The sequence below is a fragment of the Adiantum capillus-veneris genome, chromosome 7 (genome assembly GCF_014529385.1).
Source record: "Adiantum capillus-veneris isolate H3 chromosome 7, ASM1452938v2, whole genome shotgun sequence".
Lineage (NCBI taxonomy): Eukaryota > Viridiplantae > Streptophyta > Polypodiopsida > Polypodiales > Pteridaceae > Adiantum > Adiantum capillus-veneris.
In genome coordinates this window covers 43,536,419-43,560,920 of record NC_140937.1, presented here as the reverse complement: position 1 = coordinate 43,560,920, position 24,502 = coordinate 43,536,419, and the positions used below count along the sequence as shown (strand labels likewise).

The 24,502-nt window shown below is 40.4% G+C and overlaps 1 protein-coding gene across 2 annotated transcripts in view; it reads left to right on the top strand.

Annotated features, from left to right (window-relative positions):
* LOC147453754 (diphthamide biosynthesis protein 3-like) overlaps positions 1–1,745 on the top strand; it is a 58,888-nt gene extending 57,143 nt beyond the window's left edge. The window contains exon 2 of one of the 2 annotated variants that reach the window (XM_086517189.1): positions 1,436–1,745. The gene's annotated coding sequence lies outside the window, so the exon portion shown is untranslated. The remainder of the gene's footprint in view (positions 1–1,435) is intronic. The other variant, XM_086517188.1, reaches the window with a different exon arrangement.
* Positions 1,746–24,502: the final 22,757 nt, after the last annotated feature.

Sequence of the window (24,502 nt, the reverse complement as noted above, 5' to 3'; positions counted from 1 at the left end):
AGAGAGAGAGAGAGAGAGACGCAGAGAGGCGGAGTTTCACCCCAAGCGAGCACTGGCCCCAAACCCTAGCGTCCCTTTTGATATTTCTTTATATTGCTTCAACTCAGTACAACGCCGGACCCTTTTGCTCTGCACTTCCACGCGGAAACGTGTCAGAGAATGGATCCTTGGCACATATACTTTGCAATGAAAAGCAATCTACATGAAAAGCTTCAAACTCAAAAGCATCTGATCCAAAAGCTGGCAGCGCAAAACCAGGAATTTCGTACAACTGCCATGTCAGCAGTCTACAACGTATAACGCGGATTGCCGTACAGTCATGCCATGTCATCCTATCAGGGCGTTTTATAGGACTATCGTTCTGTCTGCCACGTCTTCCTGTCAGCGTGTTTTATGGGATTGTCGTATTGTAGCTACCACGTCAGCATTTATTACGCTAGTCTTCTGTGTGTGTTGGTCCTGCTTCATCTTTAGTAAATTGGGCCCCATCGGACGGGGTATCATAAGTTGGTAACACTTTATTATTATTTGGCCCCTCTTGGCGAGGATCTGTAAATTGGTGAGAACGTTTGTTTCTTCTATTGCTTCTAGGGTTTAGGCCCCTCGGTCGTGATTTGTAAGTTGGCTCGGGTCTTCAGTGGCTTGACACGTCAGCAGTTTGTGACACTTTGCTTGTGTATCTTGTATTATGGTGGGGTTTTGTTCACCTTAGGTTGTATTTAGATGTTCACTACGATGGTTTTTTGTAACTGGCAATTTTCATTTTAAGAAATAAGAAGGGTACAAGCCAATTTTTTTTTGAGAGGTGGCAAAGAGGTTCTTGAAGATGGACAGAGCTGTATGTTGAAGACGAGTGGGGGTTGACATACATGAGCATACAGTAGGGAAACGGCAGCTCATATGCAATGTGGGCTAATGAAGATGGGACCACACATAATCTCCTAGTTAATTACCAAGTCCCTCACGACGTAATAAAGGGGGTGAAATGAAGAAAAGAACCATCATTTTCTTTGGGATAGAGTGAATCGGTGAAGAGAATATCCTTGACGAGGTCCTTGAAGCACCCCATAAATTACTTGAATCTTTGATGGAGCTAACTGTTTGATCTTTAAGCATGTGCCTGTTTAAGTCAGAGATTGATGAGATTGTGGATATATGTGGGTCTGCTAGTTTAAGAAAGGGCTTGTGTAAGTCATGTTAATTGAACAACTGGTTCTAACCTGTAGACATATCTATGCATACGTGTGCTTATAATCTCTCTTTCACAAAAAGTAATAATTTTATCTTGAAAATTCTCCGTCACAATTCAGTACTTTCGATTAGTGAACCATGAATCTGTCAAGGAGCTCCATGTAAATGTTCTTGACAGCTGATGTACACAAAAAGCCATAATGTTACTGCATGTGCCTGACAAGTGTAATGTGATTCTGTGCAGCAGTTGATCTTGTACAAAGAACCAAGGATTTTGGGGTGGAACCTCAAGGCCATGCCGGGGTTTTCTATGAGTACAGTATATCTTGGAGCTTTTTAGTTGGTTTTCTTTGAGTATACTGTATCTTGGAGCTTTTTAGTTGGTTCTCTAGTTCTACTTTTGTAGTTCACATGTATGGAATCGTTTTTGCTTCAATACGGAATGTGGACACATGAATCAAAACTTCATTGCAATGTAGTAGAGAGGAAAGAGAAGTTTTGATTGGGCAAAACTTCTTGTGAATCAAGTCCAATGCAACACAATGCTTATGAAACTCAGTGTTTATGAAGGTGGCCAAAGGAAATATTGAGTCTTGGAAAAACCAACCATATATTAGAATTTATATTATTTTGTAATTGGATGAAAAGAAGAGAGAAGTGGAACCAAGCCAAGACTGCTCTTGGCTAAGAGCAAAGACCTCAAGAGAGTACAAGGTTGTACCATCAAGGTTTTATGTCAAAAAATTGTTTGATTTGAGAGACCTTATATAATTGGAATTGCCTATTTATGAATGGTCGCGTAGAGGCTATAATGGGGTGTTGCTTTTGATGTCGCATGGCATATTCAAAGTGTGAGTGTGTGGCCCGTCCTATGGACAAGGGAAGGGACGGAGCTCCCCTTGTGGAGAGAGAGAGAGAGAGAGAGAGGGAGAGAGAAAGGTGGTCGGGGGGCTTTTCTTGGCACCCAATCCACTCACCACTCCCCCACATTAGTGAAAGTTTAGGCATCTCAAGTATTTGTTTACTTATTTGTCAAAGTCTTGGGTAGGGCAATTTACTGGGCTTGCTATATAAGCAACCCCTTGCCTTCACTGTACACACATTCAATTATTCATATTCAATTATTCATTGCCAAGGTTGATTGTTTTAGGAGTCTCTCTCTCTCTCTCTCTCTCTCTCTCCTGCTCACTCCTCGTGGTCTCTACGCTTCCGCATCGTTGACTTTGACATGGTATCATAGCTTCTTGGTATAGCCAACAGGTAATTTGTTGAAGGGTGTTTTGAAATGCTGCGTGTAGGGAGGCAGTTTCGAGGAATTCATTGCGAGCATTTTGAAACGCTAGTAGGGCAGAGCCATTCAAAGTTGCTTTTGAGTCATTGTTTTGGCATAGGCTTGGCCTCCTACAACGACGACGACCGAAGGCATGGCTTGGGAATTTGATCGGCTTGAGGACGACTTTGGGGAGTGTCAGTGCCAATCTTGCCGCCTTATGGAGGCGAGTATCTAGGAGCTCAAGAGGGAAAATTTGGTGAAGCGGCTTGGGGATTGTGGGGTGAACTTTTTGGAGTGCGAGGAGTTATCTTCAGATCCCATACCTTCAACATCCCTTTGCTCGGGAATGCCCGACATCGACCAAAACCAACAAATGGCTATGGATAACGGATCGTCAACCATCCATTGAGTGGTCTATGCACCGGCATAGTTCTCAAGGAGCCCCATAATTTGTTTTGCTTGAGTTTGTGAAGTCAAAAGCAAATGGAGGAGTTCGCTAGAGGACAATGGTAAAGGTCGATTGGACACGGATGGCAGTACCAGTACTCAATTAGCTGCCTCGGTACCCGAGAGATACGACCACGATCATGATTATGATTCGACGCTTTGTTTGGCTCGAGAGTTTGAAGCAAAAGGCAGAAGCAAGAACAGTTAGACAAGGACAAACACAAGCTGGATAGAGATTACGATAATAAAGATTTGATAGAGGAGATTGGCATGGCACACGTGGCGGTGGCCACAGTGGCCTTGACTCAGATTTTTAGTCAAGTGATAGGTGTCACCACGGTCCCATAGGTCATATTTGATCTCCAAGGACGATAATGATCTCTCTCTCTCTCTCTCTCTCTCTCTCTCTCTCTCTCTCTCTCTCGTGCTCGCTCCCCTTGGTCTCTACGCTTCCGCATCATCGACTTTGACAGTTAGGAACCTCTCTTTTTTTCTTGCTTTGCCTTGGCCTCCACTCCCCCCTCCAATCTCTCTTATGTCATGTGGCAGGGGCCTCCACCAAGGTGCATTAGATATAGTTGAGAAGCTCACATCTAGAACAAGGCAGTTCACTTTCTCTTACAAGTTTAATAGTCTCAGCGGCCTACATAAGATGATGGGAGGGTAGGTGTGGCTCCCAAGTTCGTGCCCCCTCTTTTAAACACTAATAAGATCATTATTGGGGAGAGAGAGAGAGAGAGAGAGAGAGAGAGAGAGAGAGAGAGAGCCTCAAGTTGATGTGTCTTAAACACACTATCAAAAAAGGGAGAAAAACTAACGATTCCATGTGAACCTTCTGAACAAACTTACTTCACTGGGCACGATTACAACAAAATCCAATGGTCCATGATTGCTCCAAAGAGTTCCAAGAGTCTCTCTCTCTCTCTCTCTCTCTCTCTCTCTCTCTCTCTCTCTCTCTCACACACACACACACACACACACACACACACCCTCCTACTAGTGCTATTTGTGGAGACTACTTTTTTATTACCTTAAGAAAAAATAACTTTTATAAAAACTAGAAGGGAGTCTTTGAGCCAGTTCACATGAGAGTGAGGTTGGCAACTAGTTGCCAACCGGCAACTTGCCATGCCAAGTTTCCATGGAGATTTAGCAGCACATTAGAGAGAAGAGAGAGTGTTCCTTTTTAAGACAATTGGAGGGAAAAGGTCCGTGAGAGAGAGGAGAGAGAGAGTCAAAAAGGTTTGGTCTTTTCTAAATTCGAAGGGGGTCACTTTTTCAAATTTTGTCCTCTAGTGTGGTTTCCTTTGTGCTCCAACCCCTTGATGTAGAGCCCAATTGCAACTTGTTGGCAACATATTGCCCCTTTTTTTTTGGAAACCATTCATGGGAACTTAAAAAGTTCGCAACATGTTGCTCATGTGAACTGGCTCTTTGCTGTACAAGTGCTCCTGTTTTGTTCTTTTAGGATTTGTTATGGAAAATGTGTTTGGCGTCGTACTTTGACTTGATGCCTCTTACTTAAAGTATTTTTTGTATTAGGACTATTGGTGCTCTAATCAAAATAAGGACCTTTGCCTTCTTTGCTTCTAAAGCACTAGAAGTTGAACCACAAAAACTGGTGATAGACCCTTCATCCCATGCTTAGCCTTGGGTATTTTTTCCAGAGAGAGAGAGAGACAGGAAGAAGAAGAAGAGGATTTTAACATCGTAGGAAACTATCCCAAGAGACATAAAAGATCTATCCGACGAGAGTTGAACTCAAGACCTCTTATATGAGAGAGAGAGAGAGAGAGAGAGGATCATATTTTTGCAAAATTTTCCTTTTGTGGCTTGGTGTTGAGGGTGATTCTCCACTGTTACAATGGAGCAGTTGAAAAAGCTTACTCTTCACAAGTGATTTTTCTCGTCCTTTTGGATTAGAAAGAAAATTGTACCTATAATACGCTTCAAATGCCAGAACTTGAAGAGATAAAGGAATCTGAGTTGCTTGAGGCTCTCTTCAGTGAATAACCATTTTTTTAAAAAAAGTATACTACGGGTTCTTCCAAGATGAAGGAATTGGAGAAGGGGCCCTCTTTTTATAGGCTGGAATACTTGAGGTGTCCTCCCTTGAAGGTTTTTGGATGAATTTGTCTTCTCATAGGAGTCCCAAACTTATAGCCGAAGCCTTGATAATTTTGCTGAGACTCTGACTTTTTGATGATGTTCTGATATTCTATTCCCTGAGGATATATATCCCGCTGGCTCATAGCTCCAATTGATTTATGTACCAATTGGATGAATGATGTTAAAAGACTGAACCATTTTTTATGCTGTTAAAACACTACATGGTAACTAAATTGACTGAGATGATGGTTTTCTTAGGTTTTTGATGCTTTATACATACACTTACAAGCTATAAATGAAGTTTTTTCAAATCTAGAATGGTACATGTTCCTTCCCTAAAGATTTAAAACTAAATTTTTTTACTTTTGTCATGACAATCGTCATCATGGTTATATAATATCTGCAACACAAATTCCTTTTCAATCTTCATCATCAATGCAAATGGCTTGAAATGCATGCTCTGACCTTTTCTCACTCTCTTTGCATTGTTGGTCATGCTTGCCTTTTCTGTGAGATTGCGGTCTACGTTTCCTTGTGGATTACGTTATGAATACTTTGACTATCATTTTGATGGTTCCATTTAAATATTAGTTACCTACCAACAAAAGAAGCGATGACCTTTTGTTGAAATAGGTTGTTTCAGAAAAGAGGTTTTCTTTCACGTAATCTAAGAACTATTAGGATAGTAGCTAAACTAATAAATTTTAAGTACGACATGTGTTGGAAATAGGGCTGTAGGGAAACACACATAACTTGGAGAAGATAAAGAAGCTCAAGGCACACAACAGAGAGTATATTTCTTAGTGCACAATGGAAAGGTAAGTTAACCCTAGAATGATGGGCATATATACAATGCACGGGGGGGAAAATCCTAGTGAGGGAAAAAATGCCCCGATAGTCCTAAGTGTGTTCACACACATCATTACCACATATGTATGGTAACAAATACCCCCTGGGAGTGGTGTGGTTAACGAGAGTTGGCACCTAGTGTAAAGGGAAGTGCCATATCTTAAGGACATGATCAATCCACAAAGGGAAGTAAGCCAAAGCTTTGTAGAAAGCTTTGAACTTCTTACGAGGCAATGCCTTTGAAGACAGATCTGCAAGGTTGTCCTGTGTGTCGGCACATAAGCCAAGTCGATCTCTCCTGCTGAGAGTCTCTCTCTGACATAGTGATAATGCACCTCAATGTGCTTTGTGCGAGCATGAATAACTCGGTTTCTCCCAACTGCCAGTGCGCTCTGACTGTCAGTGCAGATGATGTTGGCAATGTCATGTCCACATCCCAAAGCAGTTATAAGGCATCTCAGTCACACACACTTAACTGTAGCTATGAAGACTGCCCTGTACTGAGCTTCACAACTGGAAGTGGCCACAATAGGTTGCTTCTTGCTCGACCATGATATGCATGAGCTGTCAAGCAGCATTCAGATCAGCCTTAAATTTAGCAATATGTGGCTCATTCAATCCATTGATCAGCAAATCATAAACATAAAGAAAAACGATGAGAAATACATAACCCTCACACTTTACATACAAAGTGCTTTCTATTGGACTATTACAAAAGCTTTGGTTAACAAAATGAGTGTCAGCTTTCTTATACCAAGCATGAGGAGACTGCTTCAACCCATACAAAGCTTTCTTACATTTGCACACTTGATCTTCCTATCCTTTCTTGACAAAACCATGAGGCTACATTACATAAACTTCCTCAAATATATCACCATTCAAGAAATCGATAACAATGTCTAATTGATGTACATCCCATCCAAAATGAATTGCCAATGTATATAGAAAACGAATAGTAGTCATACAACAAGTGGAAGCAAGAATCTCTTCATAATGTATACCTTTCTATTGCGCATATCCTTTTGCAGCAAGTAGAGCCTTATAGCGATCAATCTCACCATCTGGCTTACGTTTCATTGTAAACCCACTTTGTACCGATGGCCTTTTTGCTAGGAGGTAAAACACATAATATCCATGTGTCAGTTTCTATAAGCGCATCATATTCTGATTACATGGTAGCTATCCAAGTTTTTGAATTCTGTGCTTCATCAAAAGACAAAGGTTCCTCTTCATCACATTAGCTAGAAACCGCCAAACTATAACAATCTGGTGCATAAGATGCATGACGAGAACTTGAACGAGTACAACTAGACAGATGCATCCAATTTATTATCACGCAAAGTATGCACGAGCCATTTTGGCATACCTTTAGCTTGCACATTCTCAACCCTTTTCACATCAAGTACATCTGCATTATTAATAGGCTGATCCGTAGCATTTTCAGAAACCCCCATAGGTTGTATATTTGCCTCATTGGAATTTACATTCAAGTTTCCACCATTAAAAAGAGGCCACAAACTATCATAAATGTCTTGTGAGCTTACATTACTGTCTCTAGTACATGACAACAAAGGCTGAAAAGAATCTTCCACAAACACAACATCTCGTGAGACCAAGATATGTTTTGTTTGCAGATGGTATAGTTTGTACCTTTGCTTTCGGTATTATAACCAGCAAAAATGCATTTAATAGCCTTATCATCCAATTTTCTGCGCTGCGTTTGTGGCACCAAAGCATAAACAAAACAACCAAAAAGATGCATGTGATCAATAGATGGCTTCTTATCATGCCATGCTTCATAAGGAGTCATAGACTAAGATTTTGTAGGACACCTGTCAAGTACATAAGTAGCACACATGATGGCCTCTCTCTTGACCATACATCGTGCCATCTTTGTAAGGAACATGATTTTCCTTTCAATAACACCATTTTTGTTGAGGTGTATACATCACTGTACATTGGTGTTTTATCCCACAATTAGCCAAAAATACATTAAACTCATGAGACATATACTCCCCACCTCGATCTGAACGGAGGGTGCCCCTAGTAGATTTTCAGTCATAGCCAAAAATTCCTTGAAGCACATGAACAATTCAAACTTAGCTTTAAGCAGATACACCCATGCATGCCTGGAGTAATCATCAATGAAAGCCACAAAGTATAGGTAATTGCCTAAGGATGCAGGCTAACAAACATCACTATGCACAAGTTCCGACTTGCATGTAGCCCTGATTGAACCATCCTTTGGAAACTTGGAACGCTGCTCTATTACCAAAATAGAGCCTTCACAAACATACTTTGAAGGTGCTTGGAAAGGCGGTAAAGAAGCAACCATATCAGATTTTTGCAAACACAACAAATTGGCAAAATTCAGATGCCCAAAGTGCACGCCGAAGTTTTGCATCTGAAACAACCTTTGAAACTGCATTTGCAAAAATTCTACCCAGACGTGTCATACAAAGTGAGCTTATACAACCCATGGCACGAAATGTCAGATGCTGCAACTTTTTTATCAAAAGTGAGATCATGAGTTATACATCTTTCATCCACAAATTTCACAACAAGACCAAGTCTAGCAAGTGCAAATATAGACAAGAGATCCTTTTTTATCCCAGGTACATAAAGTGCATCAACAAGTGTAAAAGAATTGCCATTTGTACCAGTCAACTCTATCTTTCCAACTCTCTTGTTTGGATAAGAGGCATTGTTGGCACAAGTGACTGTATTCCCATGAGGGACAACCTTGAGAGAGGTAAACAATCACGATGTGATGTAATGTGCTTTGTAGCATCACTGTCAAAGTACCACACATGTGAATCTGCAGCACCAACTGACATATATGCATCCTGGCTAGAAGGATCACAAGTGCACTCTGCACTAAATGCCCACTCTGCATCTACATCAGCTTCACAATCTCCTTGTCAGAAGATTCTACAATAGTTTCACTTGTAGTGGAACCAATCGCTTTCTTCTTGGCCTCTTTTGCCTTCAATTCAGGACACTGCTTAATCAAATGATCATTAGCTTTGCAATAATGGCAACAAATCTTTTTTTTCCCTTTTCACTAGAATTCCCATACAAAGTGCTCCCAGCAAAAGTATCAGGAATATGTGTTTTGCTATTCATTGAAGAACCATGAGAAGTGGCTACATTGTTGTTACCACAACATGTTCTTTTGTGTATAATTATTAGTAATAATACAACAACACACACATCCTAAACACAAGGCCCTCCCAAGATATTGGGCGGGTTGAGATGCTAGCTTTAGCTTACTTCTTGTCTATAGGATCAGATTGGCCCAGCTTTGATAAGTCCTTGTTAGATTGATAGGTGTTAGCTTGCCAGTTTGTGACTATAGATGGGGTTCAACTCACAGTCATAGTAGCAGTCCTTTGGATTGGCTGGTTTGAGGATGCAGGTTCTTCCAATGATACTCACACTTGTTAAATATCTTTTCTAGATTCATTCTCTTAATTTCAAGACAAATATACTTTTAAATGGACTGCTAGAATGTGAGTTATCTATGACCTTGAAAAACATGCCAAAGATTGTGTAGAACATCTTACAATATTTAAATAAACACCCAATACACAAAAGCCCTCTTTCTAAGACTAGGTCTTTTTTTTATAGGAAGGTCAAAAGCAAGAAAATTATGTATACAAACTAGCTTTATCTCTTTAACTAATCTACCACTTTTTTGATACAGGCTTTGGTCCTCTCTCAAGGCCTCGAGCAAGCTTCTTTTGAACCTCAATATGTGGCTAGATCTCTAGTACTTCAATATATTAGCAGCTTGGATGCTTAACAACTAATTAATGACTCCTCTTTATCAGTAGAAAAGAAATCCTCTATTTTACACATGCTCTCCTATAATGATTGGATCAAACTCCTTGCATTGCTCTAGATAGAGATACTAAAGAAGGGTGTATAATGATTTATAAATTAGTCTCCCGACTCCTTATGTTGGCTTAGCAATATAATCAAGAGTTCTCCTCATCTATCTTGATCTCGCCAATTTTTTGAAGAAACTTTGTGGCTTGAATCCTTTCTTTGTCACTACTCTAGCCACCCTTATTGTCCCTCAATCTAGTGGTCTCTTTTCTTGAGATAAGGTTGCCTTAGAGGCTATCAACGAAATCCAAAATAATCTTTGCACTCTTAGTGAAACCGCTTTATTGAAAATAGTCCTAATTTTTTTGGAATCTTACCCTTTTTTCTAGTTAGGCAAACAATTACAATTTAGAAGCTCATGGGTCCAATTACCAACTATACATTTTCAAATGAATAAAAGAAAGTGCACATGACAGGATTGGCATTCATGAATAAAGTTGAAATTTCAACTTTTTGGCTCAAAATGATAGGAAGCAGTTGCTCTATTACCTTGGGTGCTAACAATCTCAATTTTGGTGATGAAATTGTTGCATCTAGCATTTTGTGCCATGGGCAGTATAAGCTCACTTTGTATGACGAGTGTGGGTAGTTTTTTGCAAATGTAGTTATGGATTCAAAGGTTGTTTTAGATGTTTGGTATGCACATTTTGGGCATCTCACTTTAGCCGCTACATGTATAGAAAATTTGATATGGTCACTTCTTTGCTACCTCTTGAAGCACCTTCTACACATGTTTGTGAAGGCTAGATTTTGGGTAAGATGTAGCATTCAAAGTTTCCAAAGGATGGTTCAGTAAGGGCTACATGCAGGTTGCAAATTGTGCATAGTGATGTTTGTGGACCTATGCAAACTCCATCTTGGGTAACTACATGTACTTCATGACTTTCATTGATGATTACTCAAGTCATGCATGGGTGTATCTGCTCAAAGCTAAGTTCAAAGTGCTCATGTGTTTTAAGAAATTTCTGGTTATGGCTGAAAATTTCCTTAAATCTACCATGGGCACCCTCCATTCAAATCAAGGAGGGGACTATATGTCTCATGTAATTAATGCATCTCTGGCTAGTCATGGGATAAAACACCAATGTATAGTGCCATATACACCTCAGCAAAATGTTGTTGTTGAAAGAAAAAATAGGTCTCTTACAAAGATGGCACGATGTATGGTCAAGAGTCAAGATTTACCACATTCATTTTGGCTTGAGGTTGTCATGTGTTCTACTTATGTAGTTAACTAGTGTCCTACCAAAGCATTGTAGTCTTGACTCCTTAGGAAGCATGGAATGATAAGAATCCATCTGTTGATCACATGCGCAATTTTGGTTGTTTAGCTTATGCTTTGGTGCCACAAACACAATGCAAAAAATTGGATGATATGGTTGGCCAATGCAATTTTGTTGCTTACAATCCTGAAAGCAAAGGTTATAAGTTATACCATCTGCAAACTAACATATCTTGGTTTCACAAGATGTTCTGTTTGTGGAAGATTCTATTCAACATCTTTTGTCATGGACCAAAGATAGTAATGTAAGCTCACAAGACATTTATGACACTTTTTTGCCTCTTTTTAATGTTGGAAACTTGAATGTAAGTTCCAATGAGGCAAATGTGCAACCTATGGGGGTTTCCAAAAATGTCACAATTCAGTGTACTTGATGTGGAAAAGGTAAAGAATGAAGACGCTAGGGGTCCAAAATGGCTAGTGCATACTTTGCATGACAGTAAATTGGATGCACCTATGTCTAGTCATACTTGGCTATTTCTAGTTTATGTGATGAAGAGGTACCTCTTTCTTTTGATGAAGCACAAAATTCAAAAAACCGGATGGCTCTAATGGAATCGGAATATGATGCACTGATAGAGAATGAAATGTGGACTTTATATAATTTGCCTCCCAACAAGAAGTCCATCGATACAAAGTGGGTTCACAAGTTGAAACATAAGCTAGATGGTGAGATTGATCACTACAAGGCTAGACTTGTTGCAAAAGATTATGCACAACAGAAAGGCATTGACTATAACGAGACTTTTTCTTCCACTTGTCGTATGACTACTATTCATTTCCTATGTACATTGGTAGCTCATTCCACTTGTCATATGAATACTATTCATTCCTATGTACATTGGTAGCTCATTTTAAATGAATGTACATTGTCATTGCTTTCTTGAATGTTGATATATTTGAGGAAGTACATGTAATGCAACCTTTTGGTTTTGTCAAGAAAGGAGAAGAAAAGAAAGTGTGAAAATGTAAGAAATCTTTATATGGGCTGAAGGAGTCTCCTTGTGCTTTGTATGAGAAAGATGACACTCATTTGGTTAAAGAAGGATTTTGTAACTATTGGAAGATTCCAACAAAGATTCTTGTTTATTCTATCTCCCATGTAACTCTAAATGTAATCCCAAATGATGTTGACTTCTCCATCATCTATATTTGAACCCAATTGTATCCTAAATTCAAGAATGTAATTATTCATAAGGGGAATGGAAAATGTTGCTTTTGTACCATAAAACCCCGAGCCAGGGTATAAAAGGCAATCTTGTAATGTTTTGAATCATCATTAATATGGAGGAGATAAGGTTTTTCCTTGTACGTTGTGTGTTCTCTCTTTCACTGTGGTTTTGAATCGCTCACACCACACCGCAGGGTTGTCGCATCAAAATTTCGGGGCACCATTGTGTTTGTCTTGTCAAGCTCTGAGTGCCGATAACTACATTGTGAGCGTTGCGAAAAACCAAGCAACTTCGTATATGACCTTCCAGGTGATATTTCTCTCTATGCGAGTGTTGTATTGAGATTCCATCAATTGCACGTAATTCTTAGAAGTTAAGAGAACCTAGCAGGCACATCTAAATCCTAAAACGCTAACCTGCATTAGACTCTAGAAGAAAATTGTAATTTTTGCATGAGTCATATTGTGAGTGTGATGACCTAGTCTTGTTCCACATAGTCCCAGTATGTTTCTTATGAAGTTTGGAGTCAGTTGGCGATGATTTGTTTAAGGATTTGGAGGTAGTTAGGTGAGAGGTCCAACGAAGAGGATCAAAGATTTTGGTGGATTGAGTACACATTGAGTGTTGTAGTGGAATGTGTCGTGTTCAGACAAGAGCCCGACAACCTCTTCACGTGCCTCCATGCCCTAATCACGTCATTTGCTTCCCAGGATTGACATTTTGTCTTAGTTCCGTCTCTTTCAGAGATGTGATAGGTGTTGACATGTGTGGACCCCCAGACATGTGCCTCCATGCCCTAGTCAAGTCATTTGCTTCCCACGATTGACATTTCGTCTTGGTTCCGTCTCTTTCAGAGATGTGATAGGTGTTGACATGTGTGGACCCCCAGACATTGACATCGTTGTCGGGGAATGAGTACCTAGACTAGAGTGAACACAATCGAGTCCGACAAAGTAGTCTTAGTTAAACTCTTAGGTCAGATACATTAGAAAAGGAGATCATGGGTTTTGTGGTCTTTGTTTTGTATGTGATTGTGGTGAGTTTCTTGCTACAAAAGTGTTAGACAAGAGGATCAGTGTTTTTAGATATGGTTGGAGCTTAGTGTAAGGCTTCATCAGCAGGTAGAGTGGTAAGGCTTGCACTAGGCGAGAAAAATGCAAGAAAATGGAAAAAAATTAGAGTTTAGTTAGGGAGTGCAGATTAAGCCTTTGAATCCATTTTTGGTTGGTTTTTGTTGCTTTAGGAGTAAAGTAAGCAAGTCTGACAAGTAATCTTTGCTTCTCATCTGATTTGCATATCACTGAAGGGATCTTGCTGCCAAAGATAGGGAGAGCTTGAAGAATGATAGTGCATCCAAGGAAGTGAAATTTTATGGGCTTGATTTGTGTGAAATAGTGTATGATTGCAGAGCCATCACCAAAATTTGCAAAAAAACTCTAAATCAGCATCAGTGAGAGAAAATCACGATTTTCTTCTGTAGATGAGGCCAGAGGACAATGTGCATGATACTTCATCAGCATCTCTGACTAATGTGTTTAAGCTATTGTGTGAAGTTTGGTACAAACTGAACATCAAAAGGTGAGTCTGGAGCCAAAACTTGATTTCTTTTTCCAGAAAAGTGTTGGGATAGGGCTTAGGACCATTTCATTTTGCCCAATTGTGGTAAAATTGGCAAAAGCACTCTTGAAGAAGGGTAGAACACTTGGGACTTGACAAAAACTTCAAAAAATGGTCAAAAGCAAGAGTAAAAAAAAAATTCGCGCTTTTTTCATAGGTTAAAATTAGTAAAAGTGCATTATTCCACTTTGGGGAAAAAATTGCAATTTTTTCACCTGACCTTAACCACACTGAGATTGAGGGGCCCATATATGCATCAGAGGAAGTCCCCAGGGTAAGTAGCACACTTGCATAGCCAAATCTAGAATTACTCTCTTGAGCATCAGAATAATCTAAACTCCACTCTGAAAATAGGCCAAAAGGAGATCAAGGGAGTCTTGAGACCATCAAAAGAGTCAAAACCTTGAATTCCTTGCCAATACCAATATTTTTTATCGGGTACAAAGTCTTTGAGATAGCTAGAAGGGAAAAGAACCTCAGAAGGCCATAACCAGGAAAAAATCGCAATTTTTTCCCACAAAGTGATAGGATCAAAAAAATTCAGTCAATCTTGGTTCCACCTTATGAAGTAGGACATGTAGGGCATTACTAGGTATGAAGATCATTGAAGTCGTGAATGATACCCTGTAATTGACCCATTTTGTGTGTACATCAATTGCAGGTCTCATTTTACATTCAAGTTTTTGTTGGGAACATCACAAAAGCCTAAACTTCCCCTCACTAAATAGATACACTACTACTACATTAATGGTAAGGGAGCCAGAATCTATGTAGATCACCATCATAAGTGTTATGTTTGAGAGGACTTAAAAAACCCTAAGTTTTGTGAACAAGTTGAGGCTATTGACTACAAAGACCGATGTATCGATGAGAGAGGGACTGCCTATCTTAGGACGGACAATTCTGACCTTTTTGATGCTATGGGGATGACTGGGACAAAGGATAAAGTTTACGCCCATGTAGAGAGTTTTTGTAAGACAAGAATAGATATTCCAAATCCATGGAGGACAAGAGGTAGCTTGTCAGAACCAGAGTGTATTAGAGGTGGCTATATGACTATTACAGGGGTCATCTAAAGCACACCACATTGAAAGGGCAAGGCCAAATGCACATACGAGGGAGAAACCTAGATCCACACCTAGAATGACAACCTCCCCTTATGAGGAAGCTTTCACAGGAGCTCCTGGAATGATGAGGTATGTCACTGAGCCAAGGCCCATGCACCCATCCTAAGTTGCAAAATGCATGGCTTTGAAATACAATGGGTCAGGGGATCCCCATACACATTCAACATCTTTCAAATAGGTGTTTAGAGTTGAATACGTCATGAATTTTCACCTCCAATTTGAAGGATTTGGATTGACCTTGGAAGCCACCGTCCTCACTTGGTTCCAACCTTTGAAAAAGGAAGAATATGGGAATATAGACGCATTGCTTCAGGATTTTGTGGAAGAGTTTTCCATGAGAGGAATCAAGCACAATATTGTATCACAAATTCATTTCTTCAAACAGAAAGAGGGAGAGAAAGTTCGAGAAGCCGCTTTGCAATTCAGGCAATACATTGAGAGGTGTCCACCACATGAGAAACCTCAAGAAGATTTTCAGGTAGTCTTGTTCATAGAAGGGCTCAAGAACAAACACCTCAAGAAGGATTTACATTTGAAAAAGTATGACTCTGGATGAGGTAATGAAAGAAGCTGTCTACTTAGTGGAAAACTACAAGATGTACGGAGAAGTGTAGAGGGATGTGGATGTAGGATCAACAGATTCTAGATCAGCAACCAATGGACCAAGCACTACAAAAACAACACAGCAACAACAAACACCAGAAGAGCTTACGGAAGAAATTGCAAGAAGAATGGGGCAAAAGTAGGGAATTCCAAACAAGAAAATACCACCTTTGAGGCGATGCTTAACCTATGGAGGAGATCATCCAACACCACAATGCCCTATGTTGCTGCAACCATATATCCTAAGCCAAAGTGATGTGCCATTAACACTAGAATGGTAACAGGACACTTTTATGTCCTTGGACACTTTTGTGTCCTGTTAAGTGACCATTTTGCTTGAATTATTTGAAGAGTATGAAAATGAATTTCTAGGTGCTATATATCCACAAAGTTGCCTTATGAGCTGAAAAAAACTTAGCATTTTTTTTGGAGTATCGATCTCACCATTAACCTTACTCTTGCACAACATTTTTGAACCTAAACTGTGTGAAAAAACGGGTCTTGTTTTTGGCTTTTTTTTCAATTTTTGGCAACTATACTACTCTAAACTTCATGTTTGTGAGGTTTAGATGGCTAGAGGTTAGGCCTTCATAGTTCTTAACATGTTTTGATGCTTGTAGGGAGAGCTAAGTGTTAAAATTGAAATTTATGACCAATTTACAAGAATTGCATAATCCTGTTTTTTTGGCCAAAATTAGCACTTTTATGACTTTTTTGGTGGCTTTCTTGATATCCAAATTCAATTTTGATTGTGTAAGTGTAATGTATAACATAAAGCTAATCTTCCTTGAGTTTTGGGGGACCTAATATGCTATATAGCATAGTATATGATGATGGTTGAGTTTTTTGATTGCTGAAGAATACGATACATTTTAGAGTAGCAAGTATAACTTTCTCAATATCGCTAGTTTCTTAGGCCAATTGTGTGTATTTTGTAGGTAGTAACCATATCTAATCATAGACTACAAACTTGGCTAGATATTGAGTAGTTTCTATGGGTTTCTAGAGGTCATAATGCTAAACCCAGTTTTTTCATGTTTGCTGTATTTAGCACTTTATCATTGCCCCAAAGGTTCCAATTCTAAGAGATCCATTATCCTTTTGACATGATCCATGGCTCCTTTTGAATTCAAAGACCCAAAGGGAACCAAGAAAACATGTATATAGTATCTGTATTGAGCGTGACTATAGAAACTTTGATGATGGGTCCGCAGAATGGCAAAAATGCAACTTTTTTGTACCTATTTTTTTTGCCCAAAAAAAGATTAATGAGGTAAAAGCAACCATATGTTTTGGTCACCAACCCATTGAAGTTAACGGGGCATTTTATCTCATGTCCTACAAAAATCCCCACTCTTATTTATATACAATCAACCTTAAGAAATTGCTGTTTTGGGCAAAATGCACTGGTCCATCAACTTTGGAGGCTTGTAATGACCAAGTGATGAGAAAAATTACAAGTTTCTCGTTTTTTCCATATGTAGTAGTTATTGAACTATAAGCTCATGAAAGGATTTTTCAAAATGAGTGGATCTACTATGGTTTTGGAATTTTTTCCCAAAACCCTAAAAGGACATTTTTATGTCCTGTTAGGTTACCATTCTAGTGTTAAAAATAAGTGGTTGAATTATGCCATTGAGGAATGCTATTATAATTGAGGATAAATTAGGGAAAGGCCTCATCCACCTAACCTTCCATATCATCAAAATATGCCAGAAAACCCTCAGTATCAACCCAATAGACCATGCCAACACCATTGAAATATTCCTCAGGGCCACTCAGCTTGGAACTAGGAACATAAAGACCAAGACCGGTGCTAGGCCATCAACCACCACTACCAGGAGATAGTCAAGCAGCAGTGAGGTATGTATATCCAAAGCATTATCCTGAAGAGTACTCTTTAGTGCCAGTACATATGTTTCACGAGAGAGGAACACCATGGATATTATCATCATAGTGATCCTTACCCGCTGAGGTCCATGGAAACCTATGACCAAGAAGGTGTTGTTTCATCTTCTGCAACTTTAGAGCCAATGAAGAGCAACTTAAATCAAGGCGAGAGATTTTCCCTAAGTCAGGGCACTCTGATGTTCATAGCTAATCAAGGTGAATCTAGACCCAAGTCATATCCTCAGAGACCATATGCACGACAACCTCAACAACAAAGACCTGTGGATCTTGTTTTAGGTGTAATGGTGATCATTGGACTAGAGATTGGGACTAGAGATTGTCTAGAGGATCAACCAAAATGTTATAATCAGCACTCCTCATGGTAAGAAGAGCGAGGGAGGATATTGTGGAGGATGCAAAATTGAACACTTATACCCAGACTGCCCTCAAAACCCAGAGAAAAAAGGAAAGGTGACGATAAACATCGTGGAAGTTTTATTGTCTTTGAGTGTATCAGATTCAGAAACAAAAATACCATTGAAGGTGATGACAAGAGCGCATGCAAAACAAAAAATGACGAATGAGAAGGAAGGTAGTGACTCTCAAAAATCTATTAGTGCAAAATCAATTAGAAAAACCACACGGAGATAGAGTGAAAACCCAATACTATAAGAAGCTAAAGGTTGTTACGACAAAGCTGTCCCAAGCTCGAGAGCAAACACAGCAATTAGCAAAACCTGATCCTAGTGTTATACTAGAGGAAATACATGAAACAGAACTAAAACCAAAAGAAACCATATCAAACAGAGTGATTTTTGGAGGTTCATTGCTAGTCGACAAAAAGTTTGAGGCATTGGAAGCAATTCTAAAGGCTTACAAAGCAAGATTGGACAATAGGCAAACAATGGAACATAGATGGTTGACTTATCCTAATGCGAGATGGGAAAGTCTATGATTGGAGATGTGCAAAAAGTTGATTGAGACTGCTCAAACTCTTATGGAACCTCCACCAGCAATGCCCATCAAAGAGAGGATAGTTCTCCAACCATCTACATACTTAAAAGACCTTAAAAAGGAATTAACTTCTTACTTAGGTTCTTACGAAGGAAAAGCGGATGTTATGGTCGTACCATCACAACGAGGGACCTTACAACCAATCATAGATTCTCAGGGGTTGCAAGAGCTTTTGTCCACACCAATGAGATGCACTCTAACGGTGGCAAAACCATTGAAAGTCAGACCACACATGTGGATGAATATCAAGAAATGTCTTGAGAAAATGGGCATAAAAAAACCAGTGGAAACTTTAGATCTTGAAATAGAGAAGTGGAACCAACCCAAAAGGAACACAAAACCAGTTCCCATAAATAAGGTAGGGGATTGCTAGGAGGGAGAAGAAGGAAATACCACATTGCCCATTGAGCATCAAGGAGTAGAAACCATTGCTATCTTGGATAGTGGAGCAGGGGTAGCCATAGCAATTAAGTTGATTTGAGAGAAATGGGGAAAACCAGCCCTTAGGAAAACTAGGATGAAACTACAATTAGCTAACGACTATATTGCAAAACCTATCAAAATTTTGGAACAAGTAGTGATGACATTTTGTGGGATTGAATACAAACATACGTTTGCGATAGTAGACTTTGGTACTGAGAATAACTATGATGTTTTTCTAAGAAGGCAATTTATGTGCCAGTTAAAGATGGTCTAAGACTAGGGCTATGATTATATCTACTTACACCACATGGAGACCACAATAGCATCAACTCAAGCGACCACAACTATAGAGACGTTGAAAGAACACCCATAGAGGATTTTGACTTTGCAACTGCTATAGAGTCTGAAGTACCTGTGTGGTTGAACTTTAAAGCTCATATGTGGATGTGTGGAGCTTTTGATTATGATAATTCTGTCAAGGATGAATACAAGAAAGCGAAACCGTTTGAAGATTCAGATTATATACCTGAGACTTTTCCTGAAGAGAGAATGGAGCCTTTTCTTGAAGAGAGAATGGAGCCCTTAGAATGGACTCATATCTTGGTCACATTAGATGTGTGTGTGAATGAAATCACACCCACCAAGTTTTGTGATGAGAATAGCTTAGACTTAGTGTTACCACATATTTGATGTGTGTGAACACACTAGGACCACTGGGGCATTTTTTCCCTCTTTAGGAGGTTTTGTCCCCCGTGCATTGTATATACGTCCATCACTATAGGGCTATCTAGCTTTCCATTGCACACTAAGTAACACACTCTCAGTTGTGTGCCTTGAGCTTCCTTCGTCTTCTCCAAGCTGTGTGCGTTTCTCTGCAACCATCACGGCTCACGGACACCCTATCACCTACAACGGACGTTGTATTATTTACTTGGTAGAGTCAGGTACCGGGCTTGTCGGTCCAATAGGAAAAGGGTAAGAGTGATCGCCGATGAGAGGCGCACTCGAACTGGATCATTCAAGGGATTAGTTGGCTAAGCATGGGCGCCCAAGTGTGAATGGGGTGAGCTCATATAAAAGTCAACTAAACCTAAAATTCACTCATTCTCTCATTTGTGCAATTGAAGAGTGCTCTTGTTCCATCTCCATCTTCTTCTTCTTCTTCATCTCCTTGTGTGTGTGTGTGTATGCGTGAGAGAGAGAGAGAGAGTGTGTGCGATTGAGCATTGCGGTGGCACGATGGTGGCGAGGCGGTTGAGCACGCCGTAGCGGCCTCTCCCTCTTCTTCGCGGCGAGGAATCCTCCACGATAGGAAGCGTAGAGCTATGAGTGACACACCAATGCCATCTTTGAGCTTACTAGTTTAGCTTGTTGTGTGCTTGGAGCCATTTGTGGATCGCACACAGTGTATTGGCAAGTTCCTTGCATTGACACGTGTGACATACGCGCACATTTTTGGCGCCGTTGGCGGGGAATGCCATACACTAAGCTTGAATGGCACTTTGTGCTTCTCTTGTGGTGCAATTTCAATTGTAGGAAAGGTAAGGAAGGAGGGTGTGTGTGTTGACAAGAAGGATTTTGTGTTACTAATGTGTATTTTTTTTGTTAATGGAGTTTTAAAAGGTACTGTGATTTTTCTCTGTGTAAGGTGTTAGTATTAAGGTTGTTAGTTCTGTGTAATGTAATGTACAGTACAGTAAGTAGGAAGTAGATCTGTGAGAGCTAATAGAGTGTGTTAGTGTGTAACAATAGGTGTATTAGTTGGAAGTAGGTAGGTAGAGTGTGTGTGTGCTCTCGCGTAGGACGCGGCTACCTTATCCTTAAAAATAAAATAAAATAAATTTAAAGGTAGGACCGGGATCGAGAATATCTCTCAGACCCAAGCCCAAGCTCACGCTCAGGCTTAGGCATCTATCGCCCTTTAAAAATTACGAATTTTAGCTTCACACGTGGCTAAAAATTGACTTTTTTGAGGACCAAAAGAGCTTCAGGTGACCGAACGTTGTGTTGTAAAGCACACCGCGACCCTCTGAGTGATACACTCGTTTCGTGCTATCACACACTTTAATAAAAAAACCGATCATTAGAAAACATTAAAAAAACATTAAAAAAACATTAAAGAAAACGAGTGAAAACGGATGCCTAAAAAAGTAAGCGGTTAACCTTTGAGGTTATTCACCGACGCTTATAGAGTGTCAAAAGCACATGCATCTGCGCTTTGGTCGTGTGCTAGATGGAGCAAATAGAGAGAATTTTGACTTACGCGACTTCTCAATATCCACCTACTTTAGGTTCCGGGCCCTCGGCGAGGACCCAAGGTAGTGCAAACCAAGACCCGAAATAGCGGCTAGTGACTCTTCCTCTGACTAGGACATCATGGAGGGTTTTCCAATGCCTAATCCTGATAGCTCAAGCCAAGACATGCATGCCATGGGCCCACGGTCCGGGCCGAGCGTGCTTAGCTGCTTGAAGGAAACCTTTAGTAGACACTCGCTCTGAACATGGAGCTAATGATGTAAATGAGGGGGGTGGGGAAGTAAATTCTCCATTTGTGACCAACGTAGACCCTATACCCTTAGAGAATGTGCACGTGAATACTTCATTCACTGCACCTCCTGACTCTTCAGAGTTATTTCCTTCCGAGGTCATATTACCCGATGGTAGAAGCCTTGCCAAAGTGCAAGAGGTTGAGCGATATATCATTGCAGCGAGGGAAAAGGAAGTCGAGAGCTTACGCAAGGCGCAGCAATGAAGAGAGTTAAAAGCGAGAGCCCCTATGTCAATATCCTTGCTAAGAGAGCAATCGAGTGCTCCTGACTTAACAACCGCTAAGGGCCAACCCCTAGAAAGCAACATTGCATCTAGCTCAAAGGACACCCCTAGCACCTCAATCCTAGATGGAGTGTTCTTAAATGAGAACTGGGAGTACGAACTACAAACAAAAAGTCTGACCGACCTATACACAGGTCACACCTATCACGTGGGTTGGTTAGATGTCCTACAATCCACAATGGGTGCTACTAGTGTGGAGGATCAGCAACAAAGAGTTTGTGAGGTCATCCATAGGGTCATTGAGTTAGAGAGACAGAACAAGGGGATCAACATGCCTTCAACGGGTCTCATGAGATTCTTACATACAGGAAAGGCTAAACAACCGACCTTATCGCAAATGGAGACTCCCTTGGTAAGTCCGATGGATCCTCCATATGTTGTTTCTCCAGGGGTCTCAGTGCAATCTGAGCCCACAAGTGATAGCTTCACCTTTCCAAGTCTAGCTCATTTTTCCCTTGATGACACCACGGCTACCATGCTTACCCCAATGATGGGCATGCCAAGAAACACGCCATGGACCTCATTTGTTAGTAAAGCACCGCTACATGGTAGCTCAATGCCTGCAATAGTACCTACAAGTGTGTACCAATCGTATGCACCTATGGATCATCGCACTCATGTAGTCCCTACCCCTCGCATTGTTTCAACAACCTATGCTCCACAACCACAACACCCAATTTCTTATTTCCATGGGCCTATACCGGCTAGCATTAGCATGTCACATCCGACGTCTGCTATGCCTAGGGCCACACATATGAACTTTGTGCCACCACATGGCACAACATCGTACCCAACATGGAACTCAAGGGATTCCTACGCGCCAAGCCCAATGCCAATACCTACTCCACATGTAGTCGCCGGAGCGCCTTCACCCACGGTGCCTACTCACTAAGGTGACTTGGCAACATTTGCTCAAGCTATTGGTCGATCTATTGCGAAGAATATGTGTAACAGGCTTGATAGAGAGCCTAGAAGTACGGCAGTATAAATAGCCAAGCTCACACAAAAATTTAGTGGAGACGGGGATGTGAGAAATCATATCGAAGTGTTTGAACAAATATGCGATTCTCTAGGAGAACATAATGACCTGCATAAGAGTAATGATTTAAGCCTAACCTTAAGTGGGAAGGCAGGGGATTGGTATAGAACCCTAAGGGTGAAAGAAAAAACGATTTACCCTACTCTTAGGAGACTATTCTTGAAAGAATACATACGAGAGGGAGTGCTTTGGGGTGTAGCCTCTCAGCTCCAAAAAGCCCAACGAGAGGAAGGAGAGTCAATGAGAGACTTATTAGTCGCTTGAAGCATTTGAATTCTCGTTGTAATCCAAATGAGTGCTTCAATAATAATCAATTTCTTAATAGATTCATTAGGGGATTACGACATGAGGATATCTACAATGGCCTAGTCATTAGAGGTATCACAACTTGGGAAGCAGTCACCACCAATGCAATCCAATTGGAGGATAACTTAATGATTCAAGGAGAAAGAGTGTCTGTTGAGCCTAAATCTATTAGCTCACAAGCATCAGGGCATCAACCAATGACCCTAAAGCCTATTGTTAAGGAGCCAAAGATATCTGATATGACTTTAGCAGATCTCGCCAAGGCTATTCAAGAGAGTCTTAGAGACAATCGTGCTCCGCAAAAAAATCATATGTATCCAAGAAGGGAGCAACAATGGTTCTCAGTATGCTATGGACCGCATAGTACCAGTGAATGCCCTACTGTTAGAGTAAAATTCGATGAGAATTGCAATGTCTGCGGAATGTATGGTCATCAAGCTAAGGATTGCATAGTATTTAAGCGCGCGGTGGCCAATAGACCAACCTTAGCATGGACAGACACACCTCGAGTGCCTGCATTGATGCCGGCCCCACCTCTTGAACAAACAGCACAACACATGGTCCCTAGGGTCCAAAATGTTGTTCAAAAAACACTGTTACCACCTCTAGTGCTAGGACCGCAACCACCACATCCGAGAATCACTTCTGTGAATCAAGTGGGTTGTGAGTAATCTATTTCTTGTTTGGAAGACGGTGAGGAAGATATAGATCCTAATGTTGTCTATGGGCTGGATGTGCTTGAAGAAAGTCCACAATACTACATGGAGGACTATTGGGGACAAGTCAAAACCTATATATCAAGTAGCTACTCTTGCGACAAGAGGCCAAAATATCAATTACACTGCTAAGAGACCACCTCTTCAATGCTATGAGTGTGGAGGTCCACATCGTGTAGCCGAGTGTCATATTAGGCTAAAAAAGAACACCACACTAATGCAAACCAATCAAGCAAGCACGTCTACAATGCCGATACTTATGTGTAATCGATGTGGCATCGATCATTTGATTGCCCAATGTCCAAATAATCAAAATGCACCAAAGATCACGCCATTAAACTTGATTGAAGTTACCGAGGAGCCATCACAAAGTACACTTGTGGTACCAGTAAACGTACTCACACGATCGATTCTCCAAAAACAAAATTATATTCTTGAGGAAAGAGACATGGCATAGACCATAGACCCTTAGCCATACCTAGTGTCATCCAAGAAAAAGTGACTTAAAGTCATGGGAAAGTGGGCGTACTCACTTCTTGATGGAAAGAAATGGAGATCCCATCTTCCCCACGTTAAGGGATTGAAGCACAAAAGGTATCGTTAAACATTGCCAAATTGATGGATTTCATGTCTTTAGAAGTTAGAACCACCATCATGTCCAAACTATATAAAGACCCTGAGCTACTCTCAGCTCTTTGAGCCTTCCTCAATGGAGAACTAA